This window comes from Leuciscus leuciscus (genome assembly GCF_965113295.1).
Source record: "Leuciscus leuciscus genome assembly, chromosome: 2".
NCBI classification, from domain to species: domain Eukaryota; kingdom Metazoa; phylum Chordata; class Actinopteri; order Cypriniformes; family Leuciscidae; genus Leuciscus; species Leuciscus leuciscus.
This window is the reverse complement of record NC_138726.1, coordinates 59,492,527-59,516,342: the sequence shown is the minus strand read 5'-3', so window position 1 is coordinate 59,516,342 and position 23,816 is coordinate 59,492,527.

The following is a 23,816-nucleotide window of genomic DNA, read 5'->3' as shown; positions in this document are numbered from 1 at the left end:
GATAAACACTGCAGACCCTCACAATCTCCTACTGTATATAAAACACTCACCAGACATGTGAACATACTTACATGTGCTCGAGCATAAAGCTATCAGTGCGCCGAGAGCACATACAGGCCTACGGTTTAATTCATAATTCATAATTATGTGTTACATTTATATAGCGCTTTTCTACTCAAAGCTCTTTACACATGCAAGAGGGAATCTCCTCAACCACCACCAATGTGCAGCTCCACCCTTATTAATTATATGCATAATTCATAGCTGTTATGAAACCAAGATTATTTAAATGTTAATAATTTATGCTATATAAATGTGTACTCAACTTCAAATCTTATTTTTTTATTAATACTGCTTCATAAAACAATAATACATTTTTAAAAACTCTCAATTATTCTCTGAATCAAGTGAGTAATGCACACCCTTGTGATTAAAGTGCACTTTAGCATACTTTTTATACTTTAAAAGAATACACGTAAGTGTGGATTAAATGTAATGTTTTGGGCGCACTTCATGCATATTTACAGTGGCCGAGAGAACTCAACGCACTGAAACTGAAGAAAACACATCATCAGTTTCACAACACACGTGTGCTCCAAATACTCACACACAACCAAGTACAGAAACACACTGCAAACAACACACACCACAACAGAAATGTGTCCAGGTGACCCCGATAAGTGATGAACCCGGCTGGGACGTGCTTATCGCTCAATGGGAATATTACTGATAATTCAGTGTGGGTTTTAGTAGGTATGATCCAGTTTTCAAAGTTGAGGATGAACTAAATAAATAAGATAAAAAAAAGTTTATAAGGTTCATTGTAAGGAATCACAATTTATTAGTCAATTACTAATTTAAAGCATTTAAGCAGAAGCATTTACATCAGAAACAAATTCTGTCAAATGTGTCCAATCACAGGTGCATCGCCATAATGGTGACTTCAAACCAAATTATTATTTTCAATAAAACATCAACATCTTAACATCTATTAATTATCAGTAAGATCTTCTGTAGACGGGAGACAGAAATAAAGTCAGTCTGGTTAGGTAATAAGTGGAGCTGGTAATGCTGTTAGTGGAGTTGTGTAATCCTCTGCTGAGATCTTCACAGATTTAATGTATTTTATCTTCAGTTGATTTCATCTAAAGCAGTGACTGAAGTCAGTTGTAGTTCTGGTTCCTCTGTCCTTCAGTGATTCTGCTTGTTATCATCAGCTGTCTTCAATAATGATCAATCATCACTTAATCATCTCATTAACTCCAACACTGATTCAGTTACATTTAACACCCTGTAGTGTGCACCCTGAGCAGTGTTCATCATTTCATCAGTTATTCTCTTCTTCAGATTCGAGACACAGGCTTCAAGTCGTCAGAACATCTAATGCCAGTTCAACACTTTCTCTGTTCTCTTCTTCCAGGAGTGTGAAGAACTCATTCATGCTTCTCTCTCCCATTCCCCAGGCTGATCTGTAGAGATGATCACACTGTTTTTCTCTTTCCTCTTTCTGTCGGTTGTTGAATAAGAAGTGAACAGGTGCTTTGTCTTCATCTCTTCTGCAGGGTATTTCTGCTTTCGGTCCCACTTTATATTAAGTGGCCCTAATGCATGTGAACTCACATGTTAACTACATGTGTACATAGTAGTTACAAGAAAGAGGAGTTCCCTCTTATATTATAAGAATTTTACTCTTTTGGTATATACATCAAACCTTAAAAGTACAATGGGGTAATTCCGTTTCGGAACCGTTCTATATGACAAATGGGGTTCGGCAGGGTGGGTTATTGTCACCCTTTCTGTTTAATCTCTACATGGATGGTCTTTCTGTGGAGCTAAATGACTGTAAGACTGGATGTCTGATAGGTGATAGCATTTTTAATCATTTGATGTATGCGGATGATGTTGTCATTATGTCTCCATATAGTGTAGGCCTACAACAATTGCTTCGAATTTGCTCAAAGTATGGTAAGCAGCATGACATAAAATTTAATATTAAAAAGAGTGTAATCATGATTGTTAAAACCCAAGAGGACCAAAAGATTAACTTTCCTTCTTTATATTTAGATGATAAAGTTTTAAATGTAGTAACTAAAGTAAAGTACCTGGGCCACATCATTAAAGATGATTTAAATGATGATGATGATGTGCAGCGCCAGTGCTGTAAATTGTATGGGCAAGCCAATATGCTGGCTCGTAAGTTTTCTATGTGTTCAGACGATGTGAAAATAACTCTATTTAGAGAATACTGTGCTTCTTTCTATACAGCCCACCTGTGGTGTAAATATTCTAAAGCAAAGATGAGAAAGTTACAGGTGGCATATAATGATGCTCTTAGAATTTTACTGAAGGTCCCAAGGTGGTCAAGTGCAAGTCAAATGTTTGTGGCTAATAATATACTCACGTTGAATGCTGTCTTGAGGAAGTATATGTATAGTTTCATATGTCGGATGAATGATTCTAAAAATAGTATCATAAGAGACTTAAACAATATTGTGTTGAGTGAAACAAGGTATTTTTCTTGTTTCTGGAAGCATTGGAGAGAAAGCTTGTATGTATTTTAAACTATGTATGTTGTCTTTTGTCTATGGATGTTGTAAGTTATTTATATGGACCCATGGGTCTGAAATAAAGAATTAATAATAATAAAAATAATAGTATTTCACTACAGTGTAAGTACACATTGGTACATAATATCTACAGCTGTAATATTTAGTATATATATGAAGAGTTCAGATGCAAAAGCCTCTGAGTGCCATCTGAAATTTTCTTCTAGAATGATCATTTTTATCAAGCTCGTATATTTAAGTTCAGTAATTTCACTTAAATGACAATTAATAGGTCATTTTGCATCTGAACTCTTCATATATATATATATATATATATATATATATATATATATATATATATATATATATAATAGAAGAACAAGAAACACTGATGATATGCATGTTGCTTTATTGAACAGCCAGTAACTGTCCTGTACTGCAGTGATGTCTGTTTGCTGCTTACTTAAATTTATGTTTTTAGTTATTTAATGAATTCAGTTAAATTTCAGACACACAAAGTATTTGAACAGCGTTTGCAGTTTAATAAATAAATGCCTTCCAAGGTCCATTGTTCTGATGACACTCTTTTGTATATATTTTTCGTATTTACATTTATGCATTTATCCAAAGCAACTTCTTGCATTTCAAGGTACACGTTTACATTCTTATCAGTTCAGTGATCTTTTCAGTGATAAGAGTTATCTTATCAGTTGTGTATTTACAACTTTGAGTAAAACACCAATTTCCACATATTTCTCTATTAACGTGAACAAGCTTGTTAAGAAAATGTTTTGTGTTGAGTTCAGGTTTAAAGAGAGAAACAAGTTTTCGAGGAGAGAAAAACACTTTAAGAAGTTTTTGAACTTCACAAAAGTTTTTTTTCTCTTTTTTTTTTTTTTTTTTTTTTTTTTTTGTAGTCAAGTAGAGAGTAAAAGTTGCTTTTGTATTTGATACTCAGTAAAACTACAAAGTAGCCAAAACTATATTTAAGTACATGTGAGGGATCTGATCATTCTCCTTCACTCTGCGATGTGGTTTACACAAACATTCCCGAGATCCGATAGACACCATCTGTATGACGGGCCACATCTCTGGACGAACCCTCCCAATGAATGCACGAACACAGATGCTGACTGTGTAAATGTGTTTACTGCGGCTGATAAATGAAATAATACACCCTTTTTAGTGGAGTTTCGCTGCAGGCATAACTGACCCACAGCGTGCAGAACACATGTAACTCTGTGTTGCGTTATCTTAACAGAGTTAACCAATATTAGCATCACAACACGTGAACACACTTGGCATGAAACATTACAATCATAATAATAAACAAACATACAAAAAGACATAGGCTACCTGTTGAATGAAATAAAACACCCTTTTTAGTGGTATTTCCACCAAATCACAAACACAACATACTCGAAAACTCTACTTATTTTGCATAATCAAATCAATATTACTGAACTGAGACGGAGCATGAATATACCCTCCACATTGGGCAGTACACATTGCAACTGCTTGCAGTCCCCAAACAAACCACATGAGGACACCACTACAACATCAAACTAGAATGCATTTCCGGAGGAACTGCGAAGTGTGCTTGCTCGGGTGCGGTTCACTAACGGTAGCAGGTAGTGGATACGGGTGCGTTGAAGTTTGCTTGATCTGAGAATTTCAACAATAGTACTTTTTTCAAGATTGTGCAAAAAGGTGAAAAGTTATGTGCATTAAGAGACATGTCTGCAATGTAGACTAGTGCCAGTGGCATTGTTTATGTGGCTTGGTTGTTGGTTTTGAAATAATTGGTTATGAATATACAGCAGAGAGTGGGAGTGTTTTGGGTGATGAAATAGTAGCCTATTGAAAAGAAGTTGACAGTCTTCATTTACTGTATCCAATTAAGCCAATACAAAACTCACCCAGCTGTTCTGTGGTTGAGTGTTCCCTTTGATTAGGAACAAATTTACTATCTCAAATTAAGGTCTACCGTAATTAGCGATGCTTTGATTGCTGCTGTCAAGATGGTTGTCATCACCTACACAGAAACGCTGATTTTTATAGCCTACCGTCAGTCCTCATATTGTAATTAAATGAAAAATGCTATCAGTTTCACTATTAGCTTACTCTAGCGATGCAATCGCAACAACATGGATAACGCTGTTTGGCCTTGCCTAACTTTATATGACATATGCGCCATATGCTAGAGTTACACATCCCGCTGCCATTTCAGGGCTTGAATTTCGGTGCGGGAATGTGGGGATTTGCGCATAATTTAAACCATTCCCGCAAGGTTAGCTTATATAGTGCGAGAAATTCCCGCACAAATATATTCGCTTCATCTCAGAACAAATTATTAAAAATAAATTCACAGATGCAAGAAAAAAGATGTCAAACTGTCTTTTATTTTCGAATTTAATTCCTCAATCAGCGCTGGACCGGCTTTCTCTGTCTTCCACTGAGCCCTGGCCGTAGACAGATCACATGTTTCACGCTGTCAGTGCAGTTGTCTGCGTTGCGCTGATCTTATTCACACTATCGAGTGTAGGTGCAGCATTCTAACATTGAGTCATAATGAGCTGTTTGTGAAGAAATTATCCACTTCCAAATGATGTCATTTTAATCACGAAATTGAAACATTAAAAAACAATTTGCTCTTTATGGTGTGCGAGTGATAGAGCGCGGCAGCAACGAACCAACTGATCAGCTTACAGTGTAACAACATTGAATGCTCGGCCGAACAGCTGATCATAGCTGTACAGGGCGCCTTATTATAGAAATCTATTAATCTTTTGCTTATACTTCCTTGTCATCATGGAGAGCGCAGTTCATGGTTGCATAGCAACGACAGACGCCACGGGAGAGCAAGCGCTTCGGTGCGCTTGCGCTTTCCACTTGTTTTTACACATCTAGAGCGACGTTGTTAATTGTTTGAGCATGTGACTGCGCGTTTCTCCTTGTTTTCTATTGTTATGCGCAGCATATTTCCCGTGCGCACAAACACAGCCACAGACAATTAATTGTTCGGTTAGCGAAGAGGAGCATGATGTATTTTGTATAAAGTTTTGTTTTGTTATTAACTGTTTTGAGAACTGGAAATGCACAATTCATGCATACAAATCTGTAGATATTACACTCTAAAAACTGCTGGGTTGAAAACAACCCAAGTTGGGTTATTTTATAACCCAGCTGCTGGGTCAAAAAGGGTCTCACCCAGCGCTGGGTTATTTTAACCCAAACCAGTTGGGTTATTGATTTAACCCAACATGTTGGGTTATGTTTTCTACCCAAAGTTGGGTAGAAATTACTAAATTGTTGGGTTGAACTGACTAAACAATGGGTTGAAGAATACAACCCAAATTATGGGTCATGGGTATCATTTGGATTAAAATGGAATTAAATTGAGCCCGGAGAATTTTGACCTCATTTGCCTCTTGTCCAGGGATTTCAAAGAGCGCTGTTTGGATAAACTCCCAAACTTTTGGGTATGCGATGTCAAAAACAAAAAAAGCCTTAAAGCAGACATCTACAGCTCCCAGAAGGGAAGGGTGCTCCAGAGCCGTCCCATTGATGACAACAAAGGTCTGGGAGCACTGATGCCCGTCCCCCAACATGAGTACAAAGGGGTACTCTGTGGTGCCTTTGTCAGGTATTCCGCCAGGTTAGTTCCAACCTGTAAGAAAAACAAAACAAAAGGAAGTTGTTTGAACAGGTCAGGTACTTGTAACAGCAACAGCAATATCACCAGAGTTGTCATGATTTACGTGCTATGCCTTAGCTTCATAATAAGGAAGAAAAATAAATTCAGGTAAAAATCATTGTAACTTAAAGGCTGAACATCAATAAAAGCCCTTCTGAGCTCAAGGCGGCTGGGGCGGCACAGTTTTCTCAGTTTTCTTAGTTTGTCTGTAAAATATATATGATAGATTCATCAGTCAAATACAACAGTAAATGTATCTTATGGTTGGAGGAAGGAAGATTTTTCACAATATAGGAAAAGTGGGTAACACTTATTGTTTTCCCTGGTAACTAAGCAGTAGTCCACTAATTAGGCTGAGTTGGGCGTTCACCAGTAAGTACTGGTTAACTACCCAATAGTTCCTGATTAGTTCCCTAGTAAGTAACCAGTAGTTCCTGATTAGTTCCTCTTTGTTTTCTCTGGTTACTAACCAGTAGTCCCCTAATAAGGCTGAGTTGGGTGTTCACCAGTAAGTACTGGTTAACTGATTAGTTCCCTAGTAAGTAACCAGTAGTTCCTGATTAGTTAATCTGGTAACACTTTACAATAAGTGACACAAAGAATGCTTAGTTACTAGGGAACTCCTTAGGGAACTAATCAGGAACTAATGGGTAGTTCCCTAGTAACTAAGCATTTTTTGTGTACCTTATTGTAAAGTGTTACCGAAAAGTGTTCATTCATTAATTGTTTGCAATACAGTAACAATAAACAATGTATAAGCAGAAGAGAAGTCCCAGTGTCCCACAAGCGTAAATCTCAAATCAACATTCTACAAATAACATTACCTGCTGAAAGAAGATCAATGTTTTTTGTGATCTCTGTTTTTCCTTTTGTGCCAGATTGATGATCCTTGGGGCGAATAGTGTGTTCCAATTTGCTGTCAATTTGTCTGGGGCCTCGGGCTGCAGCATCACAAAATCTTGGGATATCTAAGTCCAGGAAAAGTGCAGGAAAAGTCAATGATTTAGTAAGCAATGGGGCACAAATATTTAACAGGGTCACACATACGATTTGAGATGCAAGCTCACCATTCCGTGCGTGTCCACTAGACGTGGAAACTCCATCATTATGTTCACCACCGCCTTTGTTCCATTTGCCCGGATCCACTTGGCCCTGTGGATGGCCGTCTCCTCCATGTAAGCAGCCACCTGGCTTTGTGGCCACACATTACTTTTCAACCACTCGGTCAACTGGACCGCCCGGTTCCCGCTTATAATTTGTTCTGTCATCAGCAGAAAAATCAATCAATTCCAACAAGCAGTGATCGATTGACATATTCCAAATTAACTTGTACACTGGTATGTGGAGATCTAGGCACCCTTCTGAGGATTCATATCTCTACCTACTGCAACACTGAATGTCTGTTTGAAAAGCACTCAGTACTCAGATACAACCAGAAAATAAATGCTATGAAATTTTTTCAGGAGTGTAAATTATCATGAATCTTCAGGGCCCAGTATTTTAAAATCTGAAATCCACATCAAAATGATCCGGATTTCTAAATCCCACTATCCTGATCCATGGATCAGAGTTCTCTATCCCAGTATTTCAAAACTTTGCTAGATTAGATTAAAATGATCCTGATCCTCTCAGATAGAGATTTCCAAATCCATACCGCCCCCAGGATCACAGACAGGAAACAGGAAGTGAGGTGTAATTTAGAATCTAAAGGCAGTGAGTTCAATATACTTCCTTCAAAAGTACAAAATAAAAGTCATAAACTAGTTTTCTGTTGCATAAAGTCAGTGTTTGCTCAGATTCTCTCAGCTTAAGGCTGCTATCAAACAGCACACTGACTTGTTTTATATGTACGACCCAAGATGGTTGTGGAATTACTCGGCTACATGTTAGTAAAGCTTTTAATAGAATATCTTCTTTGACTAAAGCTCTTTTTAATCCCATTTTATTCTATTTTATTTAATTTTACCTGGTTCCTTAAACTTATTTTATTGCATGGTGTGCTGCTTTTATTGTTTTTACTTAATCTTAACATTTTTATTTAAACTTGCAGTGTCTTCGACTCCCCAATGCAGCTATGGGATGGAGCTTTTAGAGTAATAATCATTTTATGGAATATATGTTGGTGTGTGATTACATGTGTGCATGAGTATATGTTATATTTGTGTGTGACTCTTGGATCTGGGAGACTTGATGGGTAAAGGTGGGCTTCTTTCTTGTTTCTTCATCTGTTTATTTTGTCTTTAATATAAAGGACTTTGTGTTGCATTTCTATGTATGAAAAAGTGTTTTATAAATAAAGGTAGGTTGATTTATGTTACACCTGTCTGTCAAGGGAAATATGAAGTTATTCATGCAACATATTGACCTTTTTCAGTAGTTTGTTGCTAAATTACATTAAGACTGTTTTAAAAGAATTCTTCACTATTTTGTGTAATAATGAAAATGTGTACAAACACTAATTTTGGAAATAGTGAAACTGTTTTTCTTCCATTAGTGAGGAAATGCTCCAGTAAAACTTCCAGACTTTAAAAAAAATAATGAATATATGTGAAACAAATACATGGGATCACCTTCAAATCCACCTCTCAGGTTGGATCATTATAATGCTGCATTTTGGGATCAAAGTGATCCAGATTAGTCACAAAAGTTTTGAAATACCCAACAGAGGCTGAAATCTGGATTTAAGGCAGGATTGGATTTACAAATCTGGATTTGAATCTTCAAGGATAAATCTGGTTTGAAATACCCAAATTTGGATCAGATCTCAGTGAAATCCAATCCACCTGGATTAATCCTGGTGGATTATGTTTGAAATACTGGGCCCAGGGCCCAGTTTTTCAAAAAATTTAATCTGGATCAAATTGATCCGGATTTGGAAATCCCATGTTTTGCTATCCAGGATCACCTGATCCATTTTACTTTTATGCCAGTTTTTTAAAGGAACCTTGGATTGGATCACTGTGATCCAAATACCAAATTTCAGGATTACCAAATCCTGTTTACTAGAGCCTTAAATGAAACCAACAGTGTAGCCTACTGGCTTAGCAAAGAACAACAGTTGGCAAAATACCGGTGGCCACAAATAACCATTGTTTATTTTAATTTTAAGAAACAGAAACACTGTAATAAACAGAAACATTTTACTTTCCTTATTTTGTTATAATGTTAAATTGTAGATTTTTTTTTTTTGTTTTACCATATTTCATTAGATGTGACATGCTTCATATATGCTTCAAATCTGAAGAAATGTATATATCATCAGTAAACATTGATTTTGTGATCATTCACTTAAAAAAAAAACTCTGGTTTTATTTGGTTCGAAAAATCACAACTGAATCCACCCTTCTGATGGGATCAGGATAATCCTGTTTTTTTGGATCAAATAGATCCCAAACCGAGTTCAAAGTTCAGAAAAAACCAAAGGGCAGGTTTGATCCAGATCAAATGTAAGATCGGATTACATGCTCTGATCTTAGTTCAGAATCCCTCTTTTGCTTTTGAAAAACCCATTTCCAAAATTTGATCCAATCCGTGATCCGAAATCCCATTGGATTACTTTTGAAAACCTGGGCCCAGGAGTGCCAAAACTTTGGCATGCCACTGTAGGTCAAGTCCAAAAAGTTATTTAAAACAGCATTGAAAATTACTTCTATCTACTCTCAGTTGCATTGATATTAACTGGATTGAAATTCAAGGACAAGACATCTTACTGTACCTGGTATTTTTACATTTACATTTATTCATTTAGCTGACGCTTCTATCCAAAGCGACTTACAATTGCTATATATGTCAGAGGTCGCACGCCTCTGGAGCAACTAGGGGTTAAGTGTCTTGCTCAGGGACACATTGGTGTCTCACAGTGGATTCGAACCCGGGTCTCTCACACCAAAGGCATGTGTCTTATCCATTGCGCCACTACCACCCCTTAGTGTGGTAGTATACCACACTAAGGGGTGGTATACTACACTATAATCCTTAGTGGCTTTTGTGGCACTTGTGCTGCTGCCCCCCGCTTGCCACTTCGGATTCTTTTTCGGACATTCCGGAGGCGCTCCTCCAGGAATCCCGTGGCAGGTTTATGGTGCCTCCCAGGGGTAAACCATGCATCCTCAAGTTTAGAAGGTAGAAAAGGAATATATTTAGCTTGACAGTTATTTATAAATACCGGTAAGTATTTTTTATTTCAGACGCAAAGGTGGTCCGTAACAAACAGACAGACAAAACAGAGTAATGAATACTACAAATGTAGTTCATGTAAACAGTCTCCCCAGTGCTTTCAGACACTACTCTGATAAGGTGTAATAAAAACGCCCAGTTCATTTTTTGAGTCCATGACTGTCATTATATGCCAGCTATAATTTCTTGTATTTGGCTGTTGTCTATTTCCACCACAATAATAATAATAATAATAACTTTGACTTTTATAGCGCCTTTCAAGAAACCCAAGGCCGCTTTACAAGGGGTGGGAACTGGGGGAAGTTAGAGACCAAAGGCCTCTGTGAACAAGTATGCCTTGAGGTGCTTTTTGAAGGACAACAGTGTGGGGGCATGACGTATGTGGAGAGGTAGTTTGTTCCAGAGGGTGGGGGCAGAAACACAGAATGCTCTATCACCAAAGGTCCGTAGCCTGGTGCGAGGAGTGGCAAGCTGGTCCTTGTCAGAGGATCGCAGGGACCTTGGCTGTGAGCAACGGTGGAGGAGATCTGCGAGGTACTGGGGTGCAAGTCCATGGAGTGATTTGTAGGTTAGGAGCAGAATTTTGTATGAAATGCGGGATTTGACAGGGAGCCAGTGAAGCTTCTTGAGTGTGGGGGTGATGTGCTGCCATGGCTTCGATCGTGTCAGGACCCTGGCAGCTGAGTTTTGGACATACTGCAGTCTATCCAGGGTCTATCACAAGTGATCAGTTTAGAGTTTATACAATAGGCTTTAAAGGTCCCATGACATGCTACTTTTTGTAGGCTTTAATATAGGCCTTAGTGGTCCTTAGTACTGTATCTGAAATCCCTTTCCAAAAATTCAGCCTCGGTGCAGAATTATAGCCACTACAAGCCAGTCCCAGAATGAGCTTCCTTCAGACGGGCCGTTTCGGTGTCTGTAGCTTTAAATACTAATGAGGAGGAGAAAGGCGGCGCAAGGTGGAGGGTGGGTGTGGCCTTGACCATCTTGCGCAACGGTACCATGCATGTTTGTTTATGTTGGATATATTGCAATGGCACGAAGACACGCAGTCGTTCAAGCATTTCAGTTTGACCCAGAATCTGATCCAGATGGAGAAGCAACGGATGAAGAAGTTAACCTACTGTTGCCTTTTCATGAGAGATCTGTAACATCTGTAATTTATCTTATTACAATTACATCAAGCTCTGCGATCTTGAAATGCGGATATCGCGCGCGCCATATAACCAACAGGAAAACGGCTATCCAAATAACAAAGAAGTGTACAGCACTCGCGTTACAGTATGTGTAACTTGATGCTGTCTACCTTTACATTAGCGCAAGTAACTGCATAGCTAATGTGACAGCCACATTCTACGTGTAACAAGCTAGGTAACCATAAACAGTAAAGCAACACACTTATCATTTGTTGACTTACTTGTCCAAGGTGTGTAGCTGTGTGTACCCTTCGGTGTTCATTTGCACATCCAATTATTGAGCAATTATTATGCTTAGCTCGCTCAAAAGCCATGATATCTCTCGTGGACAAACTAAAATCGCACGCGTTCCTACTTCCTAGCTCATTTTCTCATGGGCGAGAAATATTCTCTGGGCGGGCAAAGCAGAGAAAGGGGAGGTAACATTTCTCCTTATAACGTCATAAGGAGGAGATTCAAGATCAGCCCGGTTGAGCTTCCATTTTCTCAAAGGCAGAGAAAAATAGCAAAAGCTCGATTTACACCGATTAAAATTTCTAGAAACTTGGGGACCATATACAGGCTAGGGGAACTCATATTAATGTTAAAAAAACCTCAGAAAGAGGAAATTTCATGTCATGGGACCTTTAAACAAAACTGTTTTAACAATATCACTACACATTCCAAATTCCCGTGCAACTTTTTGTGAGTGTAAATTGTAATGAGGATAATAACTTTACTTACATAGCCTGTGCCTTGGCAGTCGCGCAAGCTTGTGAACTGGTCCACTATAGCCTTTGCCAGCATTGCTTTGGCTCCTGAATTTGGACTGGACAAAAACAGGAGTTTAAAATTTTGGGTGTGGCAGTTCTGTTTTAGATACAAGATCTGTCTTGTTTATTCACTTATGTGAAACACATAACACTCTGAATCAAGATAGAGAAGAGAGCTGAGAGTTAAACCAAAGGGGTGTTGGGCGTGGGAGGAGGAAAATGGAAGCGGGGAACGGATTAATCGGGGAAGATATGGGGAAGTGCGAGAGATAAGTAAGTGGGATTGATTTCAACGATTCTTGATTGTCATGACAATCAGGATAAGCTATTTTATTACCTTGGTGTCTTTAATGCATTACCACTAATTACACCCCATTCAAGCACATGTTATCAATATCATAAGGGATGAATGATTCACCCCCTATTATAGCTATGGTAATGCTGCACCTTAGCATTGGCAACATGAGTCATTGCAGTGCTACAATGATCCCCATAGTGCCGAAGTATGCTGACATTCTGGGCCAAAATGCTTCCTTACGACCGGGAATATATGACACAGTAAGGGTGATGTCATAAACATCACATAGCCTACCGGTAATTATTCCAAATACACACTTTTTCACATACTGTAATTATTTCAAACACACACTTTAAGAATCATGTCACACGCAACAATAACCAGCATTTCCATTAGAAAGAAATACATGGGCAAAAATACGGACAGCTTAAAATAATGCATCCAAACGATCTCCCAGCATCCTTTGTGCTCATGCGTTTTTTGCCTTGCTGACGGAAGGCAAGACTGATGCGGCCTGGCAAAGCATGCTTGGAGATTGTTTAAATGTATACATTTTTTACCTGGTCTTATTTCTCCCTGCGTATTTTTCTTCAAATATGTATCTGGTTTTTGTTACGCCTAATATGAGTGTAAGATGGGTCCCTGCATCTTTTTTGCGATGCTTTTGTTGCCACCGTTAGTGTGTCACGTATGGCTGATAGTCATACTACACAGGTACTTCGAAAAAAAATGAGAAGTACCTAACCTAAGCATGATTATGGTAGATATCACGATCAGCAATGGCAATAGGGACTAGTTGAGTACAAAAAGTAGAGGGATAATAATAGGCGCTTCAAGGAACGAATGAAAATAGTTTATCAATACGAACAAAGGTAACAAGTAGCTGCTTACGGATGGGGTAGGGTATTGGAAAGGGGGATAGAAAGTAGTGATCTTACTTTTCTCCGTAACGTTCAATTAAGTGAGAGACGAGGATCCTGACCATCAATCTCCTCTCAGATATGGAAACGTGCTTGTGTTCATCTAGACTCACAACCAAGCTTTTCCCTTGAGGTGTCTTATTGAGGACTTCACGGATATTCTGCCAAAAAAATATAAATGTAAAAAAAGAAGGTGTTAACTCTGAAGTTAACCACACTTAGTCTCCCAATGGTCAATGCAGTTTTAGTCTTTTTAACAAGTGAACTTACAAATGTTGCTCCAAGCTCTTCAAAAACATGGGTAGTGGGCTCTAATGGCAATTCCAGGGCCGAAGTGGCACCAGCCGGTTCAGTTTGGGGGTTTGAATCCTTTAAAGAATGTAAAAGAAATAATGACTATTGCACCAAGGTGAAATGTAGACATGGAATAAATTGGTTAAATTGTTCTAAACAAAAAAGGTTAAGTTGTAAGGTACTTACAAGATGCATTATATGTGTTACCGATAATTCCACGGCAGTGAGATTACATATTGTATTAAACATCATCAGAAATAAATGAGGTGGCAAAAGGACAAAGCTATAGACAAAATGTAGTTAAGATCAACTAACTATATACAATATTCCTACAATGCATCTTATCTAAAATAACTTGTATCTCAAAGAAACGTAGCGATCATTGCAACTCTCCTTGTGGAACCTCATGACATGTAGTGGGTGATGGTCAGCAATAGAATCAAGGTCAACAACTTTTATTGCAGAGGTAGCACACACGGCAAAGGCAAAAAAATGCCTGTCAAAGCCTGTAGTTTCCCAGTTTTTCACAATCACTCTGATGTTTGAGTTCACCATCACAATGCTCTTAATGGTGCCAAATTGAGGCTCACCATCAGCAGAGTGAGACACCAGAAGAGTCATCCCTGGCCTGTAGCGTGTACCCTTGTACTTGATCCAAGATGGCAAGTATACCTCTGTAAAAACGGCAACATCACCAAAGCCACTTTTGACCTTGTCAAAATCGTCCATGGTTCCGAGGAGAGTTGTGGATCCTTGTCCAACTTCTAAATCGTGAGTGAACAGCTGGCCAGACAACAGGGTGTAGCACATCATTATTTGATGTCTAAAGGCTTGTGTCTTGCAAATGTTGTGAAAATTACAAGTCACATGGCTTACCCGTTTGAAAAAGCCATGTTTCCCTTCAAAACGCATGCACCAAAAGTGAATCACTGGCCCCAGTTTTCTGATGGCTCCAGGGTAGTGCAACATGAAGTGATGTTTGGGCTTCAAGTGTCTTTCTGGGTATAGCTCTAAGAAAAGACAATGGTGTTCCTGAATCAAATATGCCAAAAAGATAACTGACCCTTGTGTCAATTGAGGGGAAAACATCAGCTCCATACAGCTAAGTAATGAAAGGAGCAACTCCCAGTGTTTGTTTCCCTCTGGCACCAAATCCCCTATCATAAGGGGAAGCAGTCTCAGTAGACACCATGTCTGCGCTGCAGTTTGCCTAAGTGCCCCATCAGGATTTTTCAATTCTTGAGGCTTGATGGCAGATGGTTTGTTGCGGCAATCACTAAACCCATAATCAAAGCTGGTCAGTCTAAAGTTTAACTGCTCAAGGGTTATCAGTTTTTGCTCAATTAAAGAATTGATAACAAGCTTCATCTCATAACCACCAACTCCTTCAAGTACATCATGCATTACATCAGGAGTTACATTGTCAGTTACATGGTAGAACAGCAACTTGTTGAGGCAGCATTCTCTTTTGATGCCAGTTTCAGTTTGGTTGTTTAGTAGGGAGTCTGAGAGGTAGTTCACTTTATCACGCAATGATGAAGGATCCTCAAAAGTCTGGACCCTCAAAACCTGTTTGTGCACCCTACACCATCGACATACACTATTGGCGGCAAAGCTTTCTGTGTAACCAAGGATACTGTTGAGCCCAAGGTTGTCCCCACAGACCTGAGCCACTCCAACCTTAACAGTGCCATTGAAATGTGGGGTCTCGATGAGAATACCATTAACCTCCATGTCTCTAATGTCATCCACAATTCGCTGTAGAACAGCATTCATCCCATATGTTTTCGCATCATCAGACTTGTACACTGCCAACAAGAAATGAGACTTTCAATAAAAATGTTGATCACAAAAAAAAAAAAAAGAAATGAGACTTTAAGCTCGAGAGATACTCTGGTGGCAAGCATTTAATTGTGAAATAGATAAAACCAAGTTTGTGGACAGATGTTTTTGAGCCTAGTGGATTTACCATTTCACAATCGTCACAATAAATTAAGAGTGGAACAGAGAACTCCTCAGAAAAAAGGTGATTGGTTCTAAAGACTTCACCATCTCTAAAATCCTCAAGGGCTGTAGTTTCAAGCTTTCGCCAGTCACTGATTTTCTCCATTGTTCCAGGAGTTTCCAAGATCAGTTTTAGCATAGGCTTTAGTGGAACATACTGAAAAGTGTCCCGAACAGCCACTTGTTTCACAGTTCCTGTCACTCCATCAGTTTCTTGTGTATAGGAAAAGCCAGGGAGAGGTACTGCCTCTGGCTGTAAAAAGTATCCAGACTGAGAAAAATACTTCATGTTTACCATTTTAAAGAAATACTTCAATACACTCAATACTTCGTACTCTGATTCAAACCCACGAAAAGGTTCAGCAGCTGCTTCAAACTGCTCCAACCGATCTGTCGCGTTTTGATTCTCAAATTGTCCTATCTCTCTTAAAAAAGAGTTTTTCTTTTCAGGTTACCAACTATGTCTTTGATGAGGTGTGAGGTGTTTTCTACCACATCCTTAATTCCACTGAATGTTTGTGATGATTTCGACCTCAGCCTAGCCAGGAAGAGAGCAACTCTGTCTGTTATACTTTCATCTTCAAGCTCATCCCACTGCTCCACTGTACTCTCACTATCTTCCACCTCACACAATCCACTGCATCCCACCTCACATAATTCATTAGAGTGTGGATCTAAGGAAGTTGACTGAGCAGGCTCAACAAAGCTTTCATGCTCTGGTTCAAATTCAACAACATGCCCCAAAAGGTGTCTCCTAAAAGAACGTATGTGGTCAAAAGACCGATGGCACCCAGTCTGACCACACTGGAAATAATTTGAGGTGGAATAAATGTTATGCCTCATTTTCAGATGTGTAAAGAATGTTCTTAAGTTGTTGCCTAAACATCTTTTACATTTGAAACACGTGAAGCCCATTTTGTCTAGGTCTTATCCTTAGCGTACCTCAATGAATTTTTTAAAATGCTGCTGAAACCTCAGCCGGGGCCCAAGCTGTGGTATCAGGGTGACCAAGTCGTCTCCACCCAGGAGGAAGAAGCTTTGCTCTTCAATTTGATTGGCTGCAAAATACACAATATTCATTTATTCAACCAGTACTTACAATACTATGCAGTATTACACATGAGAGAAAGAGAAAGAAAATTGGCATGGTGTTTAATTCTAACAATGAAATGGATTGTTACATACCTTCAAACGCAGGGATTAAATTAATAAGGTTCCACAGTTTGTCCTTCACAAAATTATCCATCTATCAGAAAGACAAAGAAAAAGGACACTCAATAAATATTTGATTACTTATAGTTGATTGCTTAGAGTTTTGAACTAGTTAAAAGACAAGTTCTGTTTTTTGCAACCTGGACCTTATTTCTAGCATGAAATATGTTAATTTACTCACCCAAACAATTGTGAGTAGATCTCCTGAATGAATGCAAGTTACACCAAATTGTTTAGGTGAGTAAATTAACTTATTTCATGCTAGAAATAAGGTCCAATTTGCAAAAAAACAACAACACCTGAACACCTCCTTTAAAACTCTTCCGAGTCGCCGATCACGCCGGCGTGATCAAATCACATGACAGGTTTAAGACGTTGAAGGCGTCCACTTCTGTCGAAAGTGCTGGCTTGAAACTCTATTCTACTTTTTGTTTTGTGTTGATAGACCAAGTAAAAACGGAGATATGATCATTTAAACTTTATATAAAAAAATATTGAAAATATTGACGCGTTCGTAAAAGAACGCAAGATGGGATGCGACAGGCGTTGCATTTATTCTAATAACTTCGTCGGTTTTTGTCATAAAACAAAACGGAGAAAAATGTGTGAATCTGCTGACTCTGCTCTTCATGCTGCACATTTTAGGGAGTGGAGGAGGAGCCAACTGTGCAAAGAAGCGAAATTGAAAGGCGCCGACGGGAGATTGACGGAATAGACCACAAATTGACATTGAAGTGGCATTAAGTAAAACAGAAATTAAAGTGATAATAGCGAAACAAATACAGGAAATTTGCCAAAAGGAATGGAATGAAGGAATAAAAGGTAGACATTTTTACTGCATTCAAGGAAAAGTTGGTTCAGAGAGAAGAAGTTTCGGAAACAGGAAAGAGGATGTTTTAGTAACAAGAATGCGTATTGGACATTGTTTATTAAATCAAAGCTTACAAAGAATTGGTAAACATGAGAATGGAAATTGTGATAAATGTGGGTTAGTTGAAACTATAGAACATGTCCTTTTAGAATGCGAAGCTTATGAAAGAGAGCGGTCCCAGTTAAAACATGCTTTAAGAAATGTAGAAATCAATGAGCTGACACTTCAGGTTCTCCTAGGACAAGGTACTAAACAAGCAATAATTTTTCATGAGTTATTTATATTTTTAAAGGAAACAGGATTATTTAATAGGATGTACAACCTCATTATGTGTACATTTTATATATATATATATAGCCAATTTTTTTTTTTTTTTTGAAAGAGTAGATCTAGTTTAAACTTCCTTTCCAAATATGCGCTTCACACTCCATTTCAGTAGGTGGCGGGAATGCACCTTTTAAGTTGGTTTGCCAACCGCCATTAAATCCTAGAAGAAGAAGAAGACGGAATAGACAGAAAGACAGAGATATTATTGCTAGTTTTTGGAAGAGTTTGAGTTGATTTTGAGAGTAGTTTAGGAGTAGTGTAGATAGTTTAGGTATTTTTTGTGGAAGGAAAATGAAGCAAATGTTTTTGGTTGAACAAGCCCTCGACTTGTTCTACCAACTGGACGATGTTGTTCACAGTTCATCGACGGAATCAGAAAGTGGCGATGATGAGATTGACGACTCGGCTTTTGTGGTTCACAACGAGAGGTGAGACAAACTTTTAGCTTATTGCATATTATATTGTGTGTGTGTGTGTGTGTGTGTGTGTGTGTGTGTGTCTCTCTCTCTCTCTCTCTGTGTGTGTGTGTGTGTGTGTGTGTGTGTGTGTGTCTGTCTGTCTGTGTGTATGTTTCTGTGAGTGTCTGTCTGTGTGTGTATGTTTCTGTGAGTGTCTGTCTGTCTGTGTGTCTGTCTCTGTGTGTGTGTGTGTGTGTGTGTGTGTGTGTGTGTGTGTGTCTGTCTGTCTGTCTGTCTGTCTGTCTGTGTGTGTGTGTGTGTGTGTGTGTGTGTGTGTGTGTGTGTGTGTGTGTGTGTGTGTGTGTGTGTGTGTGTGTCTGTCTGTCTGTCTGTGTGTATGTTTCTGTGAGTGTCTGTCTGTCTGTCTGTGTGTGTATGTTTCTGTGAGTGTCTGTCTGTCTGTCTGTGTGTCTGTCTCTGTGTGTGTGTGTGTGTGTGTGTGTGTGTGTGTGTGTGTGTCTGTCTGTCTGTCTGTCTGTCTGTCTGTGTGTGTGTGTGTGTGTGTGTGTGTGTGTGGTTGTGTGAACAAGAATTTCATTGCCAATGACTGCTTCACTGTAATTGTTGTGCATATGTGCCAATGAGCATCTTGAACTTTGATGTACAATCTTTAATCTTTTTACGTGTGTCTTGACATGTACAGAGATGATGAGCAGCCTGGGTCATCTACCACTTCGACAACAAGCAGACAGAGGCCTACAAAGAGATGGGGTGGAAGGAAGAGTCAAACCAGATCAAGATCTCCAGCAAAGTCAGGACAGCCACACCACAGCTCTGAGCCCTGGAAAACCGAGAGTGATCCTGATATTGATTTTGTTCATTTTACCTTTTGTATGGTATATTTGCACTCTTACTCAAGCGCATGAAAGCCCTGTAATGTAGCTGTCTGTGTAATTGTACATTAAGTGTTTTGTAGAGTTTCTAAGCAAAAAAGAAAGGAAAAAAAAAACGCCTATTGCCACACCTGCTTTTTGCTGTATATAGTTTGATTTTATCTCAATTTTACCTTTTTTATGTTGTATTTGCACTATTTGGGAACCCTCATACTCTGGGAATGCAAGGCCTTAAATATAGCTCTATGTATAATTGTGTGCATGAACTGTTTTAAAAAGTGGCAAAGCTAAAAAGAAAAAAAAAAGCCTATGGCTACACCTGCTTTTTTTTTGTAAATCATATTTTTTTTTGTATATAGCTTGATTATATCTGAATTATACCTGTATATGTTGACATTTACAACTTGTGTTAACATTTTAAACCTTTTAAAATGCTTCATTGAGCATGTTTGTGTTTTTTGTAGTAAAAAAAACTATAATTTTTCTATTCGGATTTTGTGTTTTTTGTGTGATTTTTGGGTCAGTATGTTGATAAAGTACATCAAAGTGAAAAACTAATTGTCTGGTCATATAGGTGATGTTTTGCTGAAAACAATGATACCAAACATTGGTATGGTAAACATTTTTTTATGTCGAAAAAAAAAAAAAAAAAAAAATACTCAAAAACGGCCAAAATAGCCCAAGACTCCGAAGAGTTAACTCTCTATGGTAGGATGAGGCTGAGAGAGGAGAGAGGTAGAGGAGCAGGGGAGGGGTGTGTGGAGGGGAATAGAGCGGGGGGAGAGATGGAGGGGAGCAGGGGATGAAGGGAGGATGATGGAAGGAGGGGGAGCAGAGAGAGAAAGGGGGGGGGGGGGAGCAGAGAGAGAAGAGGGGGGGGGAGAAGAGAAGCAGAGTGAGGATGAGTTGAGGGAGGGGAGGAGAGCAAAGAGACAGGAGGAGAGGAGCAGAGGAAGAGGAGGGGAGGTTGGGGAGGGGAGAGGAGAGGGGAGGAGAACGTTTAGGTTCAACTTGTTTCTGTTATTTCAACCAAATTATTGTTTAAAACAGCCATTCTCAACCTTGGGGTCCCGACCCCAATTGGGGTCGTGAGATGATTTCTGGGGTCGCCATATCATTTTGGAAAAATATAAATGAATGTAGCTTCCGCCTGGACGTTAGAAGGACGACAAGCGGTTGGTCTCAAACAGGCATTTTATTACTCAAAACCAGTTACTGTCGGCCGTAACAAGGCAACACCAAAAATAACAACTAAACTGTCAGGGGTTTTCAACCGGTGGTCCGCGGCCCCCTGGTGGTCCGCGGCGGCATTGCATGTGGTCCGTGACATGCATTCCAGCCTACGTAATTTCACTATTAAAATCACTTTTTTTCCATAAAAAAAAAAGTTTGTCTTAAAAAAAAGGCAAGTCAGTCAGTAATAAATACATTGGCATTCAGTAAAGTGTCGAACCCATAAAAAGTAGAACCATTGTCCGCTTTACATAAAACAAATCACAACATGACCTTGTGTGACTGAGTGAGTGAGTAGCGTTCACACCAAACGCGAATAGAGCGTCTGGCGCAAGTGATTTTCATGTCAAGTCAATGTAAAGACGCGTTTACACGCATCTGGAGGTCCTGCAGCGCGAATGAGGCGTTTAGCGCGGCGCAGTCGCGCGAATGAGGCAAATTGAGCGTCTGGCGCGATACGCGCGAGTGATTTGAGGGTGAGAGAGAGAGAGAGACAATTCTGATTAGTTGAGAGGATGTATCGCGTTTAGGCTAAAAATAAGTTTGGCGCTTATCGGGATTTGGAAAGAAACTGCATCTTGCAGTACATTTTAAACAAGGAAATATAGCGATTTGGCATGAAATGTTGATGGAGCCGTGAATAGGTTCAGTACACAGCAAAATGACATGACAAACTCTTTTTTTTTTTTTTTTAAATGCCATTTCCTTAATTCGACGTCTGACTGTGCTATCTGACAAAGGAATCCACACACTACACACACAATAGTGGGCCGCAGATTACTTGTTAGTCAGAATGGTGGTCCCTGGCACAGAACCAGTTGAAAACCCCTGGTCTACTAGTCTCATAATATCTGCCCTCGTCATTCACACATCATCAGAGAGAAGACATTTTTTTTTTTTGGTCTGCTGTCAGCAGCGGGGGCTGCAGAAAGCAGACGCATTCACAGACAGTCTGAAATCGCAGAACGTAAACTTAAACATTAGGCTACTTAAACATTATAAAAGTAAGCGTCGTTACATTCATATTAAATTAAATAATTTCAAACAGAGAGTTGTTTTCTGCTTCATCGTCTGTCCAAAATTCATTGTATCAACGCGGCGTTTGTATGCGATTCTGATCCGTGCGGGTCAGATTCTGGTCAGTGAAGACTGTGACTTCCCGAATGTTGACGCCGGAAAAGTACGACTGGATACGTCAGCCTTTCACCACCTCCACCGCGCATCACCTGTCATCAGAGCTGCAGGACGCCCTGCTAGATCTTCCTCTGATCTCACATAACAGACTGCTTTCTCAGCATGCGCACTGGAAGAGTTCTGGTTGTCAGTAGCAAGAGTACGCGGCACTGTCAAAAGCGGCAACCGATGTCCTGTTTCCATTTGCATCCACATATCTGTACGAAAAGAAATTTTCTGCACTGACCCACATGAAAAACAAATACTTACCCAGATATATTCGGTCAAAGTAGTTATTTACTCGTGTAATCAAGTTTTTTCCTGTTTTACAGACGGCGTTTGAGACTTAATTAGCTTGTAAACTCGTCACATACATTTCCGAAATATAACTAAAAGAAAACTCACCATAACAATCCTAGGTTAGCTGTATAAATGACAAATGAGCGCCCGTCTCAAAGCTGCGCCGGACGGCGGACAGACCCTTAAAAAAACCGGACTGTCCTTATAGCCGGACGTATGGCCATATTAGCCTATTAGCAGCTAATAGTTAGCTATAGCTTGTTTCAAAACTACTTTTCTCGCATGGAAATTTGAAATAGTTAGGGAACATTTCATACATATCGAAGTGCCATTTACTTAAACAATGCAAATTCAATCGTAAATATGCCTTTTGACGACCTCAATATCAGCGGTTCAAAATGTGATCTGATTTCTAATTTGCGATCGGTAGGCTATTATGTAGTTTAAACGACCCAGGCTCAAAATAGCGTTCCCATCAATAATCAAGCTAACTAGGCTACCTATAACTAAGACAATTAAACAAAACTTTATGTGGTTTATATCTCACCGTTTGATGTTATATAAATCAACTTACTTGGAGCAGTGCAAAGTTGCGTGTCCTGTCCGTCGTCCTCAGCTCTTGAAAGGGCGGGCAGAAGCATCCCCAACCGTTACTTCTACAACCCAATGCGTTGGGTTGACATTTATAAACCAACGTTGGGTCAAACTGACCCAACCCTAGATCCAACTGCCTCAACCCAACATTTGGGTTAGGGAAACAACCCAGCGCTTTTTAGAGTGTAATAAATGAAGATGATTAAATTAGACCAATGCATCAAAAGTTATTCTCTCCCCCCCATAATCTTTAGATGCCCCCCCCCCATGTGACCCATGTAAGCGGGGAATCCCTCCCAAAAAAAAAACGAAATTCAGGCCCTGCATTTATTAAGACAAACCTAGTAAAAACGAATGCAGTATATACACTGACTTGGCAGCTCTGTGAAATGTAATACAACAGTGCCACCTACTGTCTAAATGCATTAACATTAAAAGTGTGAGGTGAAACTCTTTTGCATAGACAGAGGTAAATGGGTTTGTCAATTAGCCTGAAATTTAAAAAAGAAAATTTCAGATCTTGTGCATCCTCACATTGGAGTCCCGAGTTCATGTACAAAGTTTGGTTTCGATACGTGACAGAGTTCCTGAGATATGGACGACTTCCTGTTTGGCGACTATGCCGCCGATTTCATTTGGCTGTGACGGGCAAACGCTTCCGAAAATCTAAAATCCTTCTAGTAACTTTTGTGAGGCTTGGTCCAAGGATCATGTACGTCCAGTTTCGTGAAGTTCGGACCAAATTTGTGACCTGTGAGAATTTAGTTTCGCTTTCTGTTCAATCCAATATGGCGGTCGAACGACATGGACTCGTGATGTCATCTTCGCGAGCAACTTACACCGGTACTGACCGGACGTTTTAAAGTTGGAACGGTGTCTCTGTCTCAAAGGGCCTAGGCGCGGGAGCTGGCCAAAATGTATCTTCCGGG